Source organism: Mesoplodon bidens (assembly GCF_964165515.1).
Source record: "Mesoplodon bidens genome assembly, chromosome: 3".
In the NCBI taxonomy this organism is placed as follows: domain Eukaryota; kingdom Metazoa; phylum Chordata; class Mammalia; order Artiodactyla; family Ziphiidae; genus Mesoplodon; species Mesoplodon bidens.
The window spans coordinates 99124591-99147428 of NC_138178.1; the positions used below are offsets into that span (position 1 = coordinate 99124591).

Below are 22838 nucleotides of genomic sequence, written 5' to 3' on the forward strand. Positions count from 1 at the left end.
GTAGCAGCCAGGGTATCTGCTTCGGCAAAAGCATAAATAACTGACTCTTCCCACCTCCCTCTTTCTGTTTGTGCACCAGGCTTCACCCGACTGCAGGTGAAAGCACATGAATTTTGCATTACCTCTAGGCTCATTAAAGAGATCTGGCTCTCCCCTAATAGTTTCCCCTGACTTAGGGGGAGACACACATACACACACACACACACACAGCATGATGAACCTCAACAGAAACAATGCAAAGTACTTTTTCTCTTCCTCATCAGTCTTATAAAGAAAATCCACTGTTCTAGCAAATGCACAGCTTGGTGACAGAGTTAGCAAGCAACTGTTAGGGAAACGAGATGGATAACCAGCTGTCCCAGCATCTTGGATATGGGGCACGGAAGAGAGAGGGTGCTGGGAAGGAGGGGGAAAGGAAGGGTATGGGGAAATCCTTGATTGTAGCCCCCAAATTGCACTTTCCACCTGTGTCACCACCAGTCAGGTAACCAATCTGGCAATTAGCATTAAATGTCTCCCTCACTAAGTAATGGGCAGTGTATTACTCTTCTCTGTGCTTGTTGAAGGCTTAAAGATCTACTAGGAATTTAAAAAATATATATCCTTAATGTTGTTTTCTAAAACTTGGAGAAATATTCTAATTTACTTGGTGGGTAAAATTGTCTTTTATTGGAAAAACCCAATAGAATATTTCCGCTCTTCACAGAAAATGTCTGAACCAACTTTTACTTATTAAGGCAAATGCTTCATACGTATGTACTCCAAAATAAAACAACGTAGGTATAATAGAAGAAAGGAAAAAAGATACCTGCAAATTCCAAATTTGTCTCCTATTAGCTAGGTGATTCTTCCACGTCGCTTGACATCTCTGAGCACAATCTTCTCATCTCTAAAATGAGGATTACACATTAACAGGCAAATTGTGAAGAGCAATGCTTAGTTCAACATCTGACACATAAACACAATTATTCATATCCCTCCCTTCCTTGGATTATTCATGTTACAGGGAGTGTGAAATATCGATATAAACAGACCATACAGAGATTTCAGTTAAATTACTCCTTCCAAAATTTCTCTGATTAGGGCTTTCTGTAGAGGACCAAAATAGCTTTTTTGAATTCCATTTCCATTAGTGTGCTCATTGGTAGAGATACCAACAAATATGAAATTTCCCTCCAAAAAGCTTTAATGAATTGTCAGTCAAACAATAAGTGATGAACCACAGAGAAATTGCTGAAAGATTCAAGTACCTACATACAGAGCACATACAAAATTCACATTAATTCTATTTTTCCAGGCTATAACACAGTGTTGCACACAGCCTGAACTTGGAATGGTATTTTTTTAATGATTTCAGGACACACAGTTCCTATGACTAAATAGCTCACACTGTCCTGGGAGAAACTTTGAGTCTAATGAGGATTCAAGGTACACAGCACACACACACATTCACATGAACACACACAAAGCAACTTGCCAGACATACAGGGAAAAGGGACTTTAGGTAGAAGACACAGCACATATGAAGTCACCAACAGTTAAGAAAGCTTCACGTTAGGGGGGGCCTGCAAAATGTTTGGCGTACCTGGAGTGCAGAGAGTAGGTGGAGGAGTGGAAAGAACTTAGGGAAACAAGGGGAAGCGCCAGCGTCAGATGGTACTTATCAGCAATTCTGAAGTGTTTGCACCTGATATGGAGGCTAGACAGGCTCAAATTCTAGGGTGAAAAAGAATCATGGGTAGGGAGCTTGTTAAAAATACAGAGTCTAGGTCCTTCCACCATCAATTCTAATTCAGAAATCCTGCGGTGATCCCCGAGACTGCTTTCTAACAAGCTCTCCAGGTGATTCTGATGGAAGGTGATACACAAAACTCACTCTGAGAAACTGCTGCAGTGTATGTACTAAAAGCCATTTTATCAGAGGAGTGATATAATCAGATATATGGGATAAGAAGATAAATAGTTCCCAGAAGAGGATAAATTGCAGGACACCAAGACTAAAAGGATGTGCATAATCCAATCAGGAAGCTTTTTCAATGGAGCATCAGGGAAATAATGAGGCCACTGAACTAAGTACCATTAGATAAGAATGTAGGAAAGAGGTACAGAAATTTAGCAGGATCTGGTGGCTTACTGCTTGGAGAAGGGAGGAATCTAGCATGACTTCCAATTTTCTGTTTTGTGTTCTGCTGTAGATGACTATGTTAGCTGAAATGGATTATATAGGGAGATGAGTAATTTAGGGAATATGCATTAAATTTTGGATATATCAGGTTTAGTAAAGTGGTTAAAAGTGTGGGCTTTGGGGTCCAATAAGCTGGGTTTGTAGCCTAATTTTGTCACTTAATTTCTATGCGACACGGACAAGTTGCTTTACCCTTCTGATGTAGGAGTAGGGGAAAAAATTCAGACTTTTAAGTTAGTTAATATAAGAAAAGACCTTAGCAGAGTGCCTGAAAGTGATTAATAAATGTTAATAATAGTAATACTAATAATTAATTTTAATGTCATCATCATTAGCTAGCTGGAGATATTCCATAGAGAGATGAAAATATCATACAGATGGTTGTTAAAACTTTATTACAGATAAGATCATCCAGAGAGAGAGAAGCACTTGAAGAAATAAGGGCTAATAGAATCCAGGAGAATACAAATACTTTAGTTGATAGATGAACTCGATAAAGCTGAGGAATAGTCATACAGAAAGAAAAGCAGAAGATATACAGGTTAAGGGTATACAGCTGCTTAAGATAGAGAAAGCTGTCAACAGTACCACATGATTCGGAAAGGTTGGGTAAAAGAAAAGTCAAAAAATGCCATTGTATTTGACAAATGGGAAGACGCTGGTGACCTTAACTAGAATTTCAATGATTTGGGCAAAAGTCTTTTTAGGATGTGGAAGAGTGAATGGGAGCTGAGGGAATAAGTAAATTGATTGTGTAAATGGAGAAACAATGTGATAGCAAGGAGAGTCATCAGGTAGAAAAGGATTGGGTTTTCTTTTTTAATATGGAAGGGACATGAGCACATTTTCAAGCTTAGAGAAGTGACCAGTGCAGAGGAAGAAAGAATCATTGACAGAGAAGAGTCTAAGAGGTGATGGAAAAGGATGAAATAGAAAAAAAAAAAAAGAGAGAGAAAAAAAAGTGGGTCCTAGCCTTGGACAATAAAGGGAAACATCTTCCCCTGGCTCCGAAAGGGAGGGCCTAAATGAATGGTCAACGTTCTAGAAGCTGAGGTAGCAGTATGTAAAGATGAGTGTACTACAAGAGAATATCAAGTTTCTCTCTAAAATTGGAGGAAAATCTCTGGTGAAAGTGAAGGGGCTATACTTGGAAGCAGACTAGGAACTAGAGGAGAGAGCTAAGAATTTGGAATAAATAACAAGGGACACGGAAGCTGACCAAGGACTGTAAAAGCCACCAGGCAGCACAGAGGCACATAATGGTCTGTGAGCTTATTTGGTTTTCTCTAGCTCTCTTCAAAGCATGGGTGGTTTAAGATCAAAGTAGATGGATTGTGGGCTTAATTTAATTTACATCTTACAGAGCAGATGTGGTAGAAGGACAAGGCAATAAAAAGAGAGTGTTGGAGAGAATGGAGTTAAAGTACCAGATCAAGTTTAATAGAGAAGCAAGTGAAGGTGGAGAAAAGCTGTTAGTCTGAGAGCAAAAGGAGCACTCAGAGTACTGGAGGGCTCAGTGAGGTGGAAGAACAGGCCAAGAAGAGCAAATGAATACGAAAAATGGAAAGACAGAATTGAGGGATTAGAGTATAAATTTAGGGGCATATCATTTCAGAGGTGAAATAGTCTCAGATATTGATAAAATTGTGTGTATGGCCATGGACAGGGTTGATATTCAAACCTTTTCATGACAGGTCAGGGTGCCCCTGAAGCTGGAGCAACGTCTTGCTGTTTCTCAGAATCAGGGATATTCCCTTTAGTTGCTGGACTGTGGAGAATTCTAGAGAGGTCCCATAGGAGTGGAGAGACATGGCAGAGGGGGGAGGGAGCATCTGGGTAGACAGTGTTTAACATACAGTACACATGTATTTTACTATTTCAACAGCCAGGGTATACTGTTTGAATACCAGCTCTAGCCATGAACTGGGTGACTGAAGGGGAGGAAAGATCAAGATCATTGCAGTAAAAGAAGTTAAGGAAGGGTGCTGAATGTGTCATCCTCATGAATGTGGAAATCTTCCAAGATGATGAATATAATCCATATGAGAAAATATGGAGGGGAGGGCTCAATTATTCAATGAATACAGGCAAGTGCCCTGGTGATTGGTAGAAAATATCCATGAAGAAAGATGAAAACAATATGATCTAATGCATAGCAATCAAAAAAAGACAGCAATTTCCCAGTAAATGCAGGAAATCAATGATCTGTAAGCAACAACTTGAAATTTAGGAAGTTGACTTCTATTCTGCTTAGAAATATGGGAATCGGGAGAAACAATTCAAGGCACTTGGTTTTGTTTTTATTTTTCCTTCTCTTCCAAAGGCAAGGGCCCAAATCTGAGGTTTACTTTCTGCTTCTCAGCCTAGAATATCTGGCTATTGTTCATGTCAACTCCCATGTCATGTGACTTTTAACTCCTGGCCTCTGTCAGGTAGACATTGTCATTGTTTTCATTATTCTTTGACACTCCAGATAAAGCAGATTATGAATCTGTTTATTTGTCATCAGGAGACTTTGTATTTGCCTTTTGTCTAAAATGGGGTCATTTAAGCAAAGGCTGGCTGGGGTTTGGAGGTGATCATTGGAACCCTAGAATGCCAACCATGTATAGCGCTTTCCATTGCATTCTTCCTTCTTTTTTTTCTTTGTTCCTATCATCCTAACTTCCTACTTCCTTTTGTCTTTATTTTTTATTATTTCCTCCCAGCTTCTTGTTTAAATCTAAAGTTATTCTCAGATATTCTGAACTACCCAGCTGGCCTCTCTCCGTCACCTGCAAACCTAGAATCTCTTAAAGCTGGAGAAACAAAGACAGACATGTAAATAAAAATCTATCTGTTTGGGCACCGGGGCATCCAAATCTATTTGTGTCATTAGTTCGCCTTTGTGTTTTGTAAACCCAAATTAGTTATTTACTTCCCAAGTTTTGGCAATGGTCTCTGAAAAGTTCTCTCCCTCAGTTTCCCTTATGTAGAAAAATATCCATCATTTACCCCGTCATTCTCCTGAAACTGTTAACAGATATAAAAATTTAAGCTACTATGTTAAAAAGGTACTATATTTTTAAAGCCAAAATAAAGCTGGTGTGACTGTAAAATTGGCATTATTAAAAGCATGTTATTCAACATGCTTTTAATAATGTATGCTACATAAGTGGTTAAAATAATTTAAAATGAGTTTTTATTGTAAATTAGAATATAGAAACATTTAAACCCTAACTTCAAGTAAAAATTGACCTATTTGAGGGATTTTCTCATTTAGCAAATGTCTACTTTTCTGTAACATAAAGATAAAAGGAAGTATTTGTACTTACGCTTATGTAAAACTAAAAATATGTAGATTTGATACATAGAAATGCACTTAGTAAAAAGTGAACATTTTCTCTATTAAAATAAAACAACTCTTGAGATTTCATTTAAACATGTTATTAGAAAATGGGCATCTCAAAACCCTGCGTGTCTTTTTCTTCTTCTTCTTCGTCTTTGAATAACTCCAGCAGGAAACCTCAACATTTTATTTGATTATTTAAGAGTTCCCTTTGGAGTGGAAGTAGATAGAGCTTGATATCACTATGTATAAATAAATAATTTGAAGGTTTTCTATGTCCAGATAAAATTCTAAAATCTGATAAGTAGGTTTCATTTTATCTCTTGTTATTCTAGTGGTGGGAAGGTTAGTTTTTTCTTCCCCTCAGTGGCCTGTAGTCCTCCCAAGATTGCTGCCCCTGGGCTCTCCTGTGGCTTGAGGGTTGTATTTAGGATCTCATCAGCCCTTTTAATCTGACTGCCATTCTGCATTTTAATCTCTGCTCCTCAGTCCTCTCATAAATAGGGAAGTACTACAGCATCTTCCCTTTCTCTCCACCTCCTAAAACCACACTCAGTCCACAACAGCACAGGAATTATAAAATGCCAGATTATAGATCTGCTTCATTATGAAAATGTTTGGTGATACTTTTCTTCTGACAGTCAACAATGTAAGATTCAGTAAACAACTTATAATTGTGTATGCCATTTAATATTGTGATGGTTGCTAGTGATGGCTGCATGCTTTATAAAAAGGTAAATGGAATTCATCAGTTCACTTCTTAATTTTTTTAAAACAAATATTTGCTTAACACCTAAAATATGCCAGGAATTGGGCTAGGCATTAAAATACAAAGATGAATAAACATGTTCTCTGCCTTCAAAAACTCACAGTCCAGTCAAGAGACAGTCATGTAAATAAATTATTATAACAACGTATGTCAAAAAATAATTAATGTATAAAATTACATTTGGGCACAGAGAATGGATGAACTAACTGACTAAGTGGAAGGTCAGGAATGGTCAAGTTGGATATCACACAGAAGATAATGTTTGAACAGTTTTTGAAGGAAGAATATGAGATAATAGAAGGAAGCCATTTCAGGCAAAGGCGTATACAAAGGCCCAGAAGAAAACAACAACAACATGACAGTGTTACATAGCTGTCAGTAGTGTGGCATATAAAGAATATAAGGTGACAGTTGGCATATTGCTGAATTTGGACATTATAAATTCCTGGGAGGAAGTAATGTGATTTGTTTTCTGTATCAGAATCTCCTCAACTTGGCTTGTCCCTGAAGTCCCAGGGTAATGCAGAAGGAGACAGGTATGGCTCCTAGAATCTTAGAAAAACCCATCAGATTCATGATGCTTTCCAGAAATATATAATGTGATCATTCAAGCCCAGTTCAAAGGAGTGCCTTTCACAAGTAAGGAAAAAGTAAAGGCAATTTTTTCTAAGACAAAATAAAATGTATATTATCCTTGCATAGCCCTATCAGAGCACAGAACAGAATTTGTAGGAGTTTAGAGAAATGTAATACCTAACAGAGTTCATCATCAATAACTATACCACAAGCAAAATCATTCTTTTAAAGATCCTCTGCCATTATCATACCTTGTATTCTTCTGGAGCATTCCCACTGTGACACTGACCTCACAGAGAACTCCAATACTTTATCCTTACTGCTTCATTTCTATCTACCAACCCCCTCAGGAATTCACTTCCCTCCTTCAGTTGCTCTTGTTCCAGAGCCCTTCTTTATAATGACTATTTTGCAAATGTCCTTAATTCTCTGAGCTTTCTCCTTCCATCACATCCACTTTGCAAACCCCAGTGGTGAATCCAACAATGTATTTTCTCTGAGTAGCATCCACAGAACTAAGCACTGCTGGACAAAAATCTTACAATAGAGAAGACTGGGATGGTTCATTCATGGTCACCAGCCTCAAATGGTCATTCAACAGAGACTAAAGTGATTGCCCACTCATCACCACAGTGACTATTCAACACCTTCTCCATGCCCTTTCAATTGTCCCACCCCCTTTTGTTCTCAGCAGATAACCCAACCTTATGGTTCACCGAGAATATAGAAGCGACATAATAAATACTATATAATCTTCTCATGACTAAATCTGCATCTGCAGTCATCTAGTCATCTCCTTCTTCCCTGTTATTACACAGAAGGAAGTAACCCTTCTTTCAAAATTCTTTTTCAGTGTTTCATGTAACGTTTTAAAAAATTTAACCCCAGCTCAATGCTATTACTTCCCAAGGCAATCGTGCTTATATTCCCACCATTCCAGCTCTTTCTTGGATCACCAATGATTTATATCATCAAACCAGTTCTTGTATTACTCAGCCTCTTAGTTACATTCAAAATCCTTTCCCACTCTTCCCTTCCTGAAAAAGTCTCTTTGCTTCTGCAATAGCACATGCTCCTGGTCATGTTTCTGTTCCTTTGGTCCTTCCTTCGTGGATCCAAAGCAGAGCCTGAGATGAGGATTTGTGTGCAAGCAGTTGATTTGAGAGGTGATCCAAGGGCACAGGTGTTCCTAGACTTTGTAGAGTAAGATAGGCAAAGAGGCTAAAACAATAGAAATGTGTTATCAAGGGCAACATGGTAGGAAAGAGGAGCAAAGAGATTAATTCCTCTCAGGCCTCCTGAGAAGTATATAGAATGCTTCCCCTTAATTGTCTAAAAGATTTTGCCGTTTCTTCCTTCTTTTCCTATCATTTAAATTTTGTGTTCCTCAGAACTCAGTCCTGGGCCATCTTCTCTTCAATATCCCTTCCCAGTAATCTCAGACATTCTCATGCTATCAATAGCATAAAAATGTTTATAATCCCTAGATTTTTATCTACAATGTAGATTGCTATTCCAAGTACACCTTTCTACATGATATCTCCATTTGGAGGTTCAGCAGGCATCTCATATTTAGAATTCTCTTGATCTTTCCCCACTTCTGGCCCAAATCTGCCTCTTCTTTAATTTTCCATATCTTTATAAGTTGCACTTCCATTTGCTCAGTTATACAAACGCAAACCTGAAAGTCATTTGACACCCCCCCTTCTTCTCCCTACCTGCATCCAATCCATCACCAAGTTCTGTTAATCCTACTGCCAAATTATGTCTCAAATTTGTCCAATTTTTATTATCTCATTCCTCATCTAGACTACTGCAAGAGTCTGCTTCCATTTTTGCTTTCCACCAATCAACTCTGCACAGAGTAGACAGAATGATCTTTCAAAGGCATAAATCAAATTTTGTTATTCCACTGCCTAAAGGATTTGTGTTCATATTATCTTTAAGTAGATAACAATTTGTATGAGTTTTCTTGGGACAAGTCCTGGTTTGTGCCAGCTTAACTATTAGCAGTGTTCACTATCATCCAAAGGGCCCCATTTTGGACAATAAATCATATGATCACCCTACTCTTAAATACAAATTCCTGTAATTAGACTTACTCCAAACTCATCTCATGTTATTACACACTAGCCAACTTACAAGCACCAACTATTTTCTGTTTCAGATTCCTCGCACATGCTGTTCCCTCTGTGTACAGTATACTCTCGGAGCCTCCACCTGGGCAACTCCTACTCTTTCATCAAGAATCCATTTAAGGCCACCTTCTAAAACAGCCTTTTTTCAATTTTGTCATACAAATATTTTCACTAGGACATTTCCTTTTTTTTATCCTCTCACTTTCATTTGTAATGTAATTATAAATTTATCTGTACATTCATTTGTTAATACATACCTTCCCCATTATATAGTGAGCATGAAGGCAAGAAAACACATCCTCCACTTAGTAATGTATATTCCAGCACAGCCCTGGACCCCACTGTGGGTGTTCTCTAACATTGTTAAAAGAATGGAGAACAGAGGAGAGAGAAATACCAATCGAGGCCTTTTAATACACCCATTTTCTAAATCTGAATAAATACAAAACCTCTTCTTACTCTGACCTACTAGAGTGCAATGAAGATGTTGAAAGAAAACACCAACATACGAGGTGCACATAAAATTTTCTAGTACTTTGTGAAAATGAACAAAATCATTTAAGCACAATGGAGACAAGTTCCACATAGGTAATAGTTTAAAATGCCTTGATCAATAGGGGAGATTTATTATTTTATTAGCTCTCTCAAAACAATAAACTAAAAAAAAAACATAATGAAAAATTCAGATTAAAACAAAAAAGCATTCATATGAGAATACATACCAAATTAGTTCTCTGATTAAGGATCATAGATTGATGAAGTGTTAGAGCCAGAAGTCCCTGGACATGAGCTAGTTCAGTTCTATCATCTTGCAGGAAAGGAGCTGAGACACAGGGACTGGAGATAAAGTTAGAAAGTTCACCGTAATGAATTGTCTCCCAAATTTCTTCATAATGAGACAGGCCTATTATAAAAATATTTATTTTATAGTGACTGATACAAAATCTTAATAATACATAATATGTACTTCTTTAGAAATGAAAATAAATATACTAGGTCTATAAGAAGATGACCTTTAGGTAATCTTTTATACTAAGAACTATCTTCTACACATTGGTCTCATATGAGGGAGAAATTAAGATGTTGTGGAAAAAATACACATTCAGATTTGTAGAACCCAGCTGAAAGGTGAATTATTAAATTACATTTCAAAGCATTTTTTCAGTGAAATAAGGTATCAGCTATTGTCATATAGTTAAGGAATTACTTTATTTTCTTTAATTAAAATGTGTTCTTGGTTAGTTTTCTCCCCGTTGATGGCTTTTATTTTTCACTTTATGAAGAAAATATCTCTATGTAAGTGATTCTGACAATGAATTCATAAATCTCTCACTAAGTTTTGAGCCTTCAAAAACTGACACATATTTCACAGAGGGGTACTTGCTTTAAACAGTTTGGCTCTAGCATCATATACCAGATACTTTCTTTGCCATGTGAAAAATCACATATCCTTTACAGAAAGCTCACCCCGTTTGTCTTTCCAAAACAAAAGAGTCACCAATCTATCTCCCCACCCCAAATTGAAAGGTCATATTGTAAGAAATGTGATTTCTATAGACGACCAGCATCATTGCCGTATGGCAACGTGAAAGGCTACAATGGCAGGATTAACTCAAGGGCATAAGAAACACTGCTCTATGCCAATATAAATATCCCATTGTAACTTCTGAGAGTGTTCTGAGAGGCCAAACATTTTCCATACAGACATTCTATGCCCTAACAAATTCTTCTCCAAATTCTTCTGAACAAATCCAGATTTAGTGACTCACAGATCTTACGCACAGTACTTTAATTCCAGAATGTAAATATGGTCAGCCAACTCTTATGCTGTATCCTAAATTTAATAAATATTAAAATGATGTTACATGCTTAAATATGAATGTTAAAGAATGCAAGAACTTTTAGTGCATATTAAAAAGAGTAAATTTCCATTCAATAGAAATACCTGTCAAAGAGCCTCAATAATACAACAGATGAATGGAATGGAGAGATAGATATGGAAGAAATTATTTCCTCATCAAGACTCTCCAATATGTGACATTTTTCAAGCTGGAAAACTTACCACACAGAATATTCTCCACCCCAGAAATGTAAGCCAGTATTTAGCAGTTATGTGAACAATGACTTTGAAGGTTGCTAAGAGCCCCATGTGAGGTTTTCATTACAAAGACCTTATTTCAGATATGTCAGGTCTAACTTGGAAATTGTAATTATTTCTATAGAAGTTCAGGGATTGACTTCTTTTCTTGGGTATTTTGGCTTCCCTTGTTTAGGGGGGAAAGTGACTAATGATGCCCTGGAAATGATTAACTTAAAAAGAAACAGCTAAGAGTATTTGATCCTCCTTTGATGAAGTGTGAACACTAGATCCTTTTCCCCAAAAATGAAACCGTACTAAGCTAGCTCTGAGGGAAGGAAAAGGGTGTAAGTAAAAAGGAATGCATTTGTTATTGTCCCTTTATCTCAGAGAAGCTATTTCAAGTGATCACTGGTGGAAACTGCTGATAGTCAATCTCGTATTTTCACTCCACGTTTGACATCAATGTTGTCAATACGACATAATCGTCTCTGTCAAAAGCATCATTCATTTCCAAACTGCGGAGTTATTTACAGTCGTGTCTTCACTCAATGTAACACTACCACTCAACACTCAGCTGTCCCTTCTCTGTTTTAAGTAAACATTTGGGCAGACTTTTAAAGAAGCTCTATTTTAGGTTAGGCTAACAACCTGAAAATGAACCCAAAGAGAAAAACTTCTTCTCTTGTCCAAATACCATTTGGACAAATGGATAAAGTTTTTCACAGAAACTAGCACTTCAAATTGAGTTCTGTTTGGTAAGAGACATGGTGCTGAAAAGTGACATGTATAATGACAGCAATATGGATCCCCAATAAAGAAGACTGGGTTGTATTTTGTTCTAAATATAACCATTTAAATTTGTGTGCGCATTTTTTAAAATTTGGAAATCAATTATAATAATGTAGCTTCTAGTTAAGCACCTACTCTAAATCTTTTTGCAAAACATGGCTGATGTGGGTGTTTGAATACAATTAAATAGAAAATGTTGTGAGGAAAACTCAGTCTTATGTTTCTAAACACCCGAATGAACAACTACTTATTTCATGGCTTCTATGCACTCAGTATGGTGCTAGCTGTATAGCATATGAAAAAATGATGGCAATATGAAGGAAACAAGGGTAAATGGAAATCAGGCTGTGTTTTTAAAATAAATTTGATTTGTCTTTTCCATCTACTCTTTCAGAGAACAAATCTTAAAACTCTTGGTATATCCAGAATTATTTCCCAGAGGCAACTACTTATGTCTTTTCACTAGCAGAGGACATGATAATGGTAAAAAGAGGTGGATGGAACTTTGAAAATTGAAAGCAGGATTAAAGCTAATTTGACAGACAAACAGAATTTTGGTGGTCTAATGACTTTCAGAAGCTACTTATTTTCAGAGCTTTTCCTAAGAAAAGTATAAATATCATTATCAATCTGTGTGGGATCCCTTCTTCTTGATATAAAATGCATCAAGCATATAACCTAAAAAATAAATCAGGCATTCTAAATGTATTTTTGTTATCTGAACAAACTGGAATGGGTTATTTTGGAACCAGTGCATTTGAAAATAATAATAGCTACTTCTTACTTTGAGCCTACAGTATGTCGGACACTTTGCATAAATGAGCTCATTTAGGCCTCCCTCCAGAACATGGATGTGTTATCATCACTTTCATTTTACGTATTAGGCATCCAAGATGGACAGAGTTTAAGGGCTTTTCTTGAGGCTCTATAGTTAATATTAATAGTGGTTTAGCTAACATTACCATCAACATAAATACTATGACTTTTTCATGGGCTTTCTCTTCTAATTCTCACAGAATTTAGAGTTTGGGACTGTTAATATCCTCATTTTAAAGATCAAGAAACCAATTAAATCTTAGACTTATAACAACTAGTGTTATAAAAGATATTACTTTGCTAGTTCATGATTAGGCTGAGATGTGAACATAGGTTTTTTTACTCCAGAGTCAGTGCTTTTCTCAACTAGACATGCCCATCTCTCCAAAACCAAAATTGGAATTTGAATCTATATCATGTTTTTTGTAAGTGCACAAGTTCCATTTTACCTCACTATCCTAATAGAAGTTAAGAACATCAAAATGTAGCTTATTGTCTCTATTTCTCTGTCTTGCAATTTCCTTTTGCCTCCCTCTTCCTTATCCCATGCTTATCCAGGCCTACCCAGGACCCTTGGACTCTCTAATGAGAATTCTTCCTTTAATTTTGTTTATCACATGGTTTCTGGGCCAATGCTAATGTTTGTTTTTCATTTTATTGTGTTTTCCAATATTTTCCCAGCTTTTCCTATAGCACTCTAATACCAAGAGACCAGGCTCCTAAGAATGCAGACCATTCTTCATGCTGAATACCACACTGTAATTTTCTCCAATTCATTCTATATCATGGTTTGTTGGTTGGAGACAAAGCACAGCACTACCAGATATGCTGCATATCTGATTATGTCCTTGGCCTCAAGCCCTCCTTTATTACCAAAATTGTTTGCATTGACTATATTCTCATCGTGTTTCCTCTCAAACTCTTGCCTTTTTTCCTCCCATTTTCCATTCATTTTTTTACTATTTTATTTTCCTTTCTATTTCCACATGTGCATGCCCCTCTAGCATTCCATTTTGCTCAATCCCCATGCATCCTCTTCATGCTTTCTATACACTCCCATCACCGCTATTTTCTTGCCCACATCAGAATAAAAAAAGATTTTGAGTCCATTTTGGGGTTGCATACACACCGTTGAGACAAGCAAAAACAATATATCCAACTACACAACAACTCATACATAATGATAGTTGTGAGTTGTTTTTAATAAACACATCTTTTACCATGATTGTTCCTGTCTTTGTGCATGTGTCTGTAATTGTATGTTTTATGCTTCCAGTTTACGTTCCTACTTCTTATGTTCTTGATTAGCATTAAAAAAATAAAAAGGCCAGTTAATAAGCATTAGTTATTGAATTGTCACCTCCTCATTTTAGTCACTGACAATAATTTGGAAGTAGCACACATCTCATCTGATTATTAGGCCATCAATTTACCGTGACCTGGGGCCACTTCTAAGTGATTAATGGTGTGTGAGCTTGTTGCAATATTAAAAAGATCACCCTGAACCTTAACTCTAAGCATAACAACATCTTTAGAGGCTTACAATAGTTTTGTTTATTTCTAGATATCTACAATCACATAATCACATAAATAAATCTCTATTACTTCTTAATTTTGAAAAATAGGCTTAAATTAATTATGTAAAATTTAATATCTAGTTATTATGAAAATTTGTGTTCTTCTAAAATTTGTTAGCCAGTGATGAGCAGCCTGGGGGACACACACACACACACACACACACAAACACACACACAGGCATACTTATATGATTCCAAATGAGAAAATGAAAGCATCCCTTTTAGGGACATTTTACTTCCAGGTATTACAATTCTATGGGATATTTCAGAACCCTTCTTGAGTTACAAATTTCTTCTGAATAGTAATTTACAGTCTACATTGTATCTCACTTACTTCCTGCAAGGTAGCTAGGGCAAGTAATACTAGAAATGGAATGGTATTGGGGACAATTAAATGGTTTTCCAAGGTCAGGTACTAATCTGGGAATTGAACCTGGTCTTCTGATTCCTAGCTCATGGTTCTTTCTATTTTACATAGTTACTTAGATATTAGATCAGATATGTACTACCTAAAGTGAAAATTAAGCTTTAATTCTTTAGACAGAATGAGGTTTTAAAAACTTATTCCATCATACTCTATTTGTGATGAAGGAAAGGAGCATTCTGATTTATTTTGTTTTCTGGTTTGTATTTCCAAGAATTCAAACCTGGAAAAAATACATTTAATATCATGAGAGAATTTAAACTAACATTAATTCAAAGAGCACTTTAAAGTCTTGTAGAACTTTAGGGTTTTAGTTTCTTCCATTAATTTCTATTGTTTCATAGAGATAATGTCAGCTAAGAAACTTCCAACACCAAAGCATTTTTTTTTCCTATCTGGAATTTGTGTCAATACAAATAAACCACAAAGAAATAAGTTGTTGCTGTTGTTGTTTTTCAGAGCAGAAACATTTTAAATGCTTGCACATTTTGACACACAAAAAAAGCTTTTAATTATGTGAGTATACTATTTCTAAGTAAGGGCTTCTTTCTCATTAAAACGATGGTTGCAAATATTTTGAAAATACACTTTACTATGCTTTCAGATGGAATATTTATTTTAGATATATGCAGTAATCATCAGTTTCACTTGAAAACCAGGCCTATAAATATAATATACATTTTTCCCTGAATGTCATATATATTGAGTGAGGAAGGTAAGAAAGATAAGGAAGATAAAGGCTAAAATGAATCATAAAATAGAGGAATGAAGCTAACCTCAATAAAAGTGTGTTTTATGTGTGTGTTAGTTCCCTACTGATGCTTATTAAACTATCAGCAATGTAGTGACTTAAAGTAGCATAAGTTTATTATCCTACAATGCAGGAGGTCAAAAGTCTAAAATGGGTCTTATGGGGCTAAAATTCAAGGTGTCAAAAGAGCTGAGTTCCTTTGGAGGCTCTATCAGAGAATTCATTCCTTGCTTTGTCTAGCTTCTCGAGACTGCCTGCATTCCTTGGTTTGTGGCCACATTACCCTGACCTCTGCTTCCATTGTTACATCTCCTTCTCTGACTCTAACCCTCCTGCCTCCCATTTATAACGACCCTTATGATTATAATGTGTCCATGCAGATAATCCAGGATAAGCTCCCCATCTCAAGGTCCTTAACTTAATTACATTCACAAAGTCCTTTTTTCCATGTAGGTTTTGGAGATTAGGATGTGGACATCTTTGGGAGGTCATTCGGCCCTTCACAATGTGCATAAAATATTCTAACTTTTAAGTCAACATAGAGATAATGACATATTTGAAAAAAATACTCTTATGTGGATTATATGGATATTGCGAGCTGTGTAGAAAAAGTATGGGATGTTAATGTTACCTGTCAGTTGTTTTGAAATACATTTAATATTTGATTAGTAAATCCAATACCTGAAAGCAGTCTTCCAATGTGGGAGCGTGTGTTTCTTCTTTTAGAGGAGCATGCAAAAATTTAAATTTTGAAAAAGTGTTTTAAGCCAAACTTGTACTGTGGAATATGTTTAAAAAATAGTTTTCATTTAAAATTGGCATTCATGAGTATCCTGCCAATAGCCTCTATAAGATTAGCTATGACATCATTAGTAAAATAAGCAGTAAGGAAGGCCAGAGTGTATTATTAAACTGATTTCCAATCTAATGGTGTCCTAGTGAATGAGGAGTTAAGGAAATTTTGTGCCACCAAAATTAATTGAGGTAAAGGCAGAGGGTAGTTTTTGTGACTCTTGTGCAAGCACTATCGCATCCTATGTTTTTGAAGTTACTTTTAATAACACCTAGAAAATGGGCAAATTAAAATGACATCCTTTAATACTTTGAATCAAATAACTTTACTATTTAAAGATGTGAGAAAAAGACAACAGGTTATTATTATTATTATTATTCCATCCTAATTCTTAAATATGACTCTCTAGGAATTACTAGATTTGTCTTTTATGGTAATTCTATTCTTTGAATATTTTAAATTTTGTCTTACCTTTATGTATTTGTCCCCTGGTTCTACTAACTGCGGCCTAGAATCAAGAAAATGCCATCTATAAATATATATTATTCCAGTGATGTGTTAGAGCTTGCTTGCACCAGATCCTGAGAATTGATTTTGTGTGTATCTCCTCCCAGCTCTGAGTTCACTGACATAATACTAGTAGCTTGAAATGGGCCATGGTGGGAGTATTTACACCACAGAATCAGCAAATGCTACAAATAAGAGCATTTTCTCTCCCAGAAAGCTGATTATTAAACATTTACTAGCATTTCTCTGCACACAGAATCAGTGCTAATTGGGTTAAGGATTTAAAGAACCTTTGAATTAATCATGACAACTGGGAAGCTAATGTGATTTCTATTAAGTGATGTAACATGGCATGTTTTGAACTGTTTAAACTTTCTCACTTGTGAGATCTGTGATGCTGGATTATAGTTCATTAATATTGTCACACAATTAAAAGGCAAAGATAATGTAGGAAAGTAAATTTCTACTTTGTAATACATAATATTGATTTCAAGTACCCCCTAATATAATGCACTGAGAACACACCACTTCTGGTGTATTCTTGTCAAAAATGCATAACCTTAACTATGAGAAAACATCAGACAAACCCAGTTGTAGAACATTTTACCCCCAAAATGATCAATACTCTTTAAGTGTCAAGGTATGAAAAGACAAAGAAGAACAGAGGAATTGTTGCATACTAGAGGAGATTAAGGAGACGTGACACCAAATACAAGGTAGGATTCAGTATTAGATTGTGAACAAGAAAAAGGAAATTAGTGGGAAAATGGGCAAAATCTGAATGAAGTCTATAGATTAATAAATAATATTGTGTGAACGTTAATTTTCTGTCTGCAGTAGTTAATCTACATTTACGTGCGATAATAACTTCAGAGGAAGCTGGTGAAAGTATATACAAAACATTTTATACTCTTTTGCAACTTTTAAGTCTAAGGTCACATCAAAATACAAACTTAAAAATGTTTCTTTAAAAGAACATGTGCTTTGGAAGTAGGCAAATGTGGATTTGAATCTTGGTTTTACAAAGATTTACTGTGTGACTTTGGACAGAGTATTTAAAGTACTTTTTAATGATATAATGCTTCCTAAACTTTCTAACACAGTGCCTGAAACACAGTATGCATTGAATAAACAATATTTAATGAAGTTTTACTGATGTTGAAGAAAATGTAAGAAAACTGTTACTATTTTTTTTTTGACAATTTTAAGTTTCTGAATGTCCTTATATGGCTCTTCCAAGTCCTTGTATATATACACGATTGCAAAAAACCAAAAGTTTGTGTTTCCAGCTCATGCAGCTATATATATATATGTAATATATATATGTATAATATATATATATATTATACATATATATAATATATGTATAATATATATATATTATACATATATATAATATATATGTATAATATATATATATTATACATATATATAATATATGTATAATATATATATATATTATACATATATATAATATATATGTATAATATATATATATTATACATATATATAATATATATACAAACAACACAATCAAAAAATGAGCAGAAGACCTAAATAGACATTTCTTCAAAGAAGACATACAGATGGACAAAAAGCACATGAAAAGATAGATGCTCAACATAACTAATTTTTAGAGAAATACAAATCAAAACTGTAATGAGGTATCACTTCACACTGGTCAGAATTGCCATCATCAAAACGTCTACAAACAATAAATGCTAGAGAGTATGTGGAGAAAAGGGAACCCTCCTATACTGTTGGTGGGAATGTAGACTGGCACAGGCACTATGGAGAACAGTATGAAGGTTCCTTAAAAAGCTAAAAATAGAACTACCATATGATACAGCAATCCTACTCCTGGACACATATCCAGAGAAAACCATAATTTGAAAAAATACATGCACCCCAATGTCCATTGCAGCACTACTTACAATAGCCAAGACATGGAAGCAACCTAAATGTCCACTGACAGAAGAATGGATAAAGAAGATGTGGTACATATATATATATATAATGGAATATTACTCAGCCATAAAAAAGAATGAAATAATGTCATTTGCAGCAACAAAGATGGACCTAGAGATTATCATATTAAGTGAAGTAAGTCAGACAGAGAAAGACAAATATCATATGATATCACTTATATGTGGAATCTAAAAAAAAATGATACAAATGAGCTTATTTACAAAACAGAAACAGACTCACAGACTTAGAAGACAAACTTACAGTTACCAAAGGGGAAAGGTGGGGGAGAGATAAATTAGGAGCTTGGCATTAACATACACACACTACTATATATGTTGATAAAATAGATAATCAACTAGGACCTACTGTACAGCATAGGGAACTCTGCTCAATATTCCATAATAACCTATAGGGGAAAAGACTCTGAAGATGAATGGATATATGTATATTTAAACTGAATCACTTATCTGTACACCTGAAACTAACACAATATTGTAAATCAACTATACTCCAATATAAAGTAAAAATTAAATTTAAAAAAAGGTATGTGTTTCCAAAAGATGGCATTAAAACTTCCATAGAACTTCTGTTGCATAAGTGCCACAGCCTTGGGCCTAAAAGAAGGAAAAGAGGGTGAAGAGTCCTAGTGCTAGATTGAACTGGCCTAAGGTAGTATGAGCTATACTTTGAGATCTGGTAATGTAAACAGAGTGTCATGGCCTTGTTATTAAACTCTGAAGACACAGATTTCATAGTTTCTGAATTGGATAATAACGCAGTTGTCTGCCAACTCCTGTATGCAGTCTCCAATGTTGTGCAATCATATTTTCCTGCACAAATGCCAACTATATGGCAGCTTAATTTTAATCATGTAAATCTGGAAGTGAGATGTGCTTCTAGGTTTACCAGAGATTTCCCCTGGTGACAAATAATTTATACTTTCTAATAAGTTTTAGCCTTGTGGGTTAAAGGCCAAATGTTCCAAGAAATGCTGCCCAAGACCCATGCTCACTATTGCTCTCTCTGTATGAATGTATTTATACACACATATATACATAAATATACACATACATATATATAAAATGTTTATATGTGTATGTATATATATACTATATACAGTTATATCTACATATGTGTGTATGTATATACATTAAAAATCTGTATATATATATATATATATATATATATTTATACACACACACATATACACATATACTTCTCAGTCTTATCCAAATATAAGCCCCATTTGTGACAGCTAAGCCAAAGCCAAATTAAGGGGATGACATCATCAAAGCATATGTTAAAACTTCTCTTGTAATTAATAAAAAATTAATTTTAAGAAAGTAAGAAAGGTGGCCTTTGTTTTATTATGCTAAGTTCTCAATATGATATTCATTTTTATTTATTTGGATTGATCACGACTTCCAAATAGATTGGCTAACCAACGTGAAGCCATGTATTGCTTTTGAAATGTGTATAAATTATTTTAATAAAAATTTCACCTGTAGAAAAAACCGCCTACTCCCATTCTCTGTAACCTCATTCTTAAAGCAAACTTTACATCTTTTAGATATCAGCCTAAAAATAGAACAACAAGCAAATGACCCAATAACATCAGTAATATGAAAACATAAAATCATGAAAATTCTTCTCATAGTTGCCAAGAAGAAACTGAGAAACGGTACTCATGAACTGTCTTAACTGATATCAGAAAGCCCCTTGCATGTGGTTACGTCTAAAAATATAGGTTTCTAAGAAACATAGGTTTCTAATTCTCAGTTCAGAATGTTTTTCACCCAAACATTCTCCACCCAGGCATGTGGAAAGCATTCTGTGAAGTGAGTAGCAGGTTTCAAGAGCAGCTTTCAGCTGCAGAATCCAGACTTTGCTATTCATCTTCGTGGCAAGGAAGGAAAGACCACTCTCAAGTACTTCCAGGGGCTTTATAGGTTCTCTTGTTTCAACTTAGTATTTCTAGTCTTCATAAAACAGGAGCACTGAGGATGACATAGTGAAGTAGTCAGTTTATTCCAAGTGCTGAAGTGCTTACTCTACCTTAAATTTTACAAGTTTACAGTTTTGAAGTCATTTGAACTCCTCATTGGCTCAGTGGTGCAATATTTTTTTTAAGTTATTTCTGACCGTAACAGACACTTTTAGACCTGCAGTGATGAGCAAACCCCAGAGGCAAAATACAATAAAGATTTAAGGGGCTGTTCCATGCAGCACTGTAGTTGCTTTGTGTAGGAGAGGAACAGAAGTAGGAGGGCTGGCCTGGTGTGATTATTTCTGACAATTCTGTAGTTTGTTTAATTTTCAATGTATGCTAGCACTTTGGGGCATTGGAAAGTATGGTCCAAAGAAAGATAAGATTTCATCTAAGATTGTGAAAGGGTTTTTTTTGTTTTTATGCTGTTATTCTTTTTAGATTTGGTAAACAAATTGTGTTTGAAGGAGATATAATATCCAGAAACCAAACTCAAATTACCTCCACTATACCCACACCAGCCCCTTGTGATTGGCTTTCTTTGCATGTGGGAAAAGATAAAACACACTGCATTCTATATTTCAATTATTTTCACTGAATAAAGAAAACCCAGCTTATGCTATTGTTTATTCTATATGATAAAGGAAATGTAATCTATTTCTTATCATAAAACTCTGAGTTTACTGCAATATTATCAGAGATATGTTTGCTGTCTCTGAAGACATCCATCTTGGAAGTGTTTGGGTTATCCTTGTTGGTATTTTACTTTACTAGATCTATAAACTGGATTATAAACAATTCAGTTGAGCTTTCATTAGAGAACCATAGAATTTTACTGGGTCCCAGGCTCAGCCAAATATTATTTTATGGATATGTTTAGCAGATTCCTTTCCTAGTGAAAGCAATTAATGTGAAATTTCTTATACTCTTTCTTCAAGAGTAATACTGGTAAAAAAAAAAAGAAGGAAGGAAGGGAAGAAGGAAGGAAGGAAGGAAGGGAGGAAATATATTTTTATATTTTATATATGAACATATACTGTTTATAATATATACTCATTTATATATATACTCATATATACATACATACATATACACACACATACACACCAGTTGGCATACTTACTTATCCATATGTGTATATACCTATTACATATATCCTTTTATCATATTTATTGATGATCACATGGATGTGGTACCCTGATAATTGGCTGAAGACTACTTCACCAGACTACTGAAGACTACTGAAGAATTTGCTAAGGTGACAATTCACTGGCAAATATGAATGTAGGGGCCAGGAGCTGAAGGAGCTCTGAAATCACACAGAAACCTTTGTCTGTCACACTTGTTCTCCTCTAAATCTTCAACTTTTCCTTGTTCCTTAGCTCCTTTTGTTAGCCCAGAGGAATAAATTCTGGCCTACCTGTCTTTACAAAAAAATATATTTTCTCCTTGCCACATTGGTATCCTACTAATTGCAAGGATTTCTGCCTATTTCTTTTCTTATAATCAAGCTTCTGGAAAGAATAGTCATCATTTACTGTCTCTAGTTTCTCACCTCCTTTCCACCCTTAACTCTGTAATCTGATTTCTGACCCCATCAATCTTTGAAACTAGTTAATTTTCAAACTGGCTTCTAGTATCACGTATATATTAATGAGTCCCAAAGGATTTCATATAGATAAACCCACAGGTCAATGATCATTCCTCATCCAACTTGACCTATCAGCAGCATTTGACAAAGGTATCACTTCCTCTTTCTTGGAATACTTTTTTCACTTTGCTTTTGGAATGTTATACTCCCCTGGGTTTCCTCCTGCCTCTTTAGTTGTTTCTTCCCATTCTTCTTCACAGGTTACTTCTCACCTCCCAGATGTCTCAACTGTCAAGTGTCCCAGGGCTCACGCTGGACTTTGTCTCTTTTACATCTACACTAGCCTTGGTGATCTCATCCTATACAACAAGGTTTTAAATATCATCATAAATATCATGGGTGACTATCAATTTATATTTCTAGTTTGGATCTCTCATCTGAATGCCGGACTCGTATACCAACTATTAAACATCTCCATTTGGGTATCTGATACTCGTTTCAATTTGACATTTTCAAAACCAAGTTTTCTATCTTCTTCACTCCCTACACCATCTCAGTT

General features: G+C 35.3%; 1 long non-coding RNA gene across 1 annotated transcript in view; it reads right to left on the bottom strand.

Annotated features, from left to right (window-relative positions):
• Window positions 1-22838, bottom strand: part of LOC308613941 — a 269786-nt gene that overhangs the window by 121856 nt on the left and 125092 nt on the right. The window contains exon 2 of the long non-coding RNA XR_014015355.1: window positions 809-889. This is a non-coding gene — a long non-coding RNA (uncharacterized lncRNA). The remainder of the gene's footprint in view (window positions 1-808; window positions 890-22838) is intronic.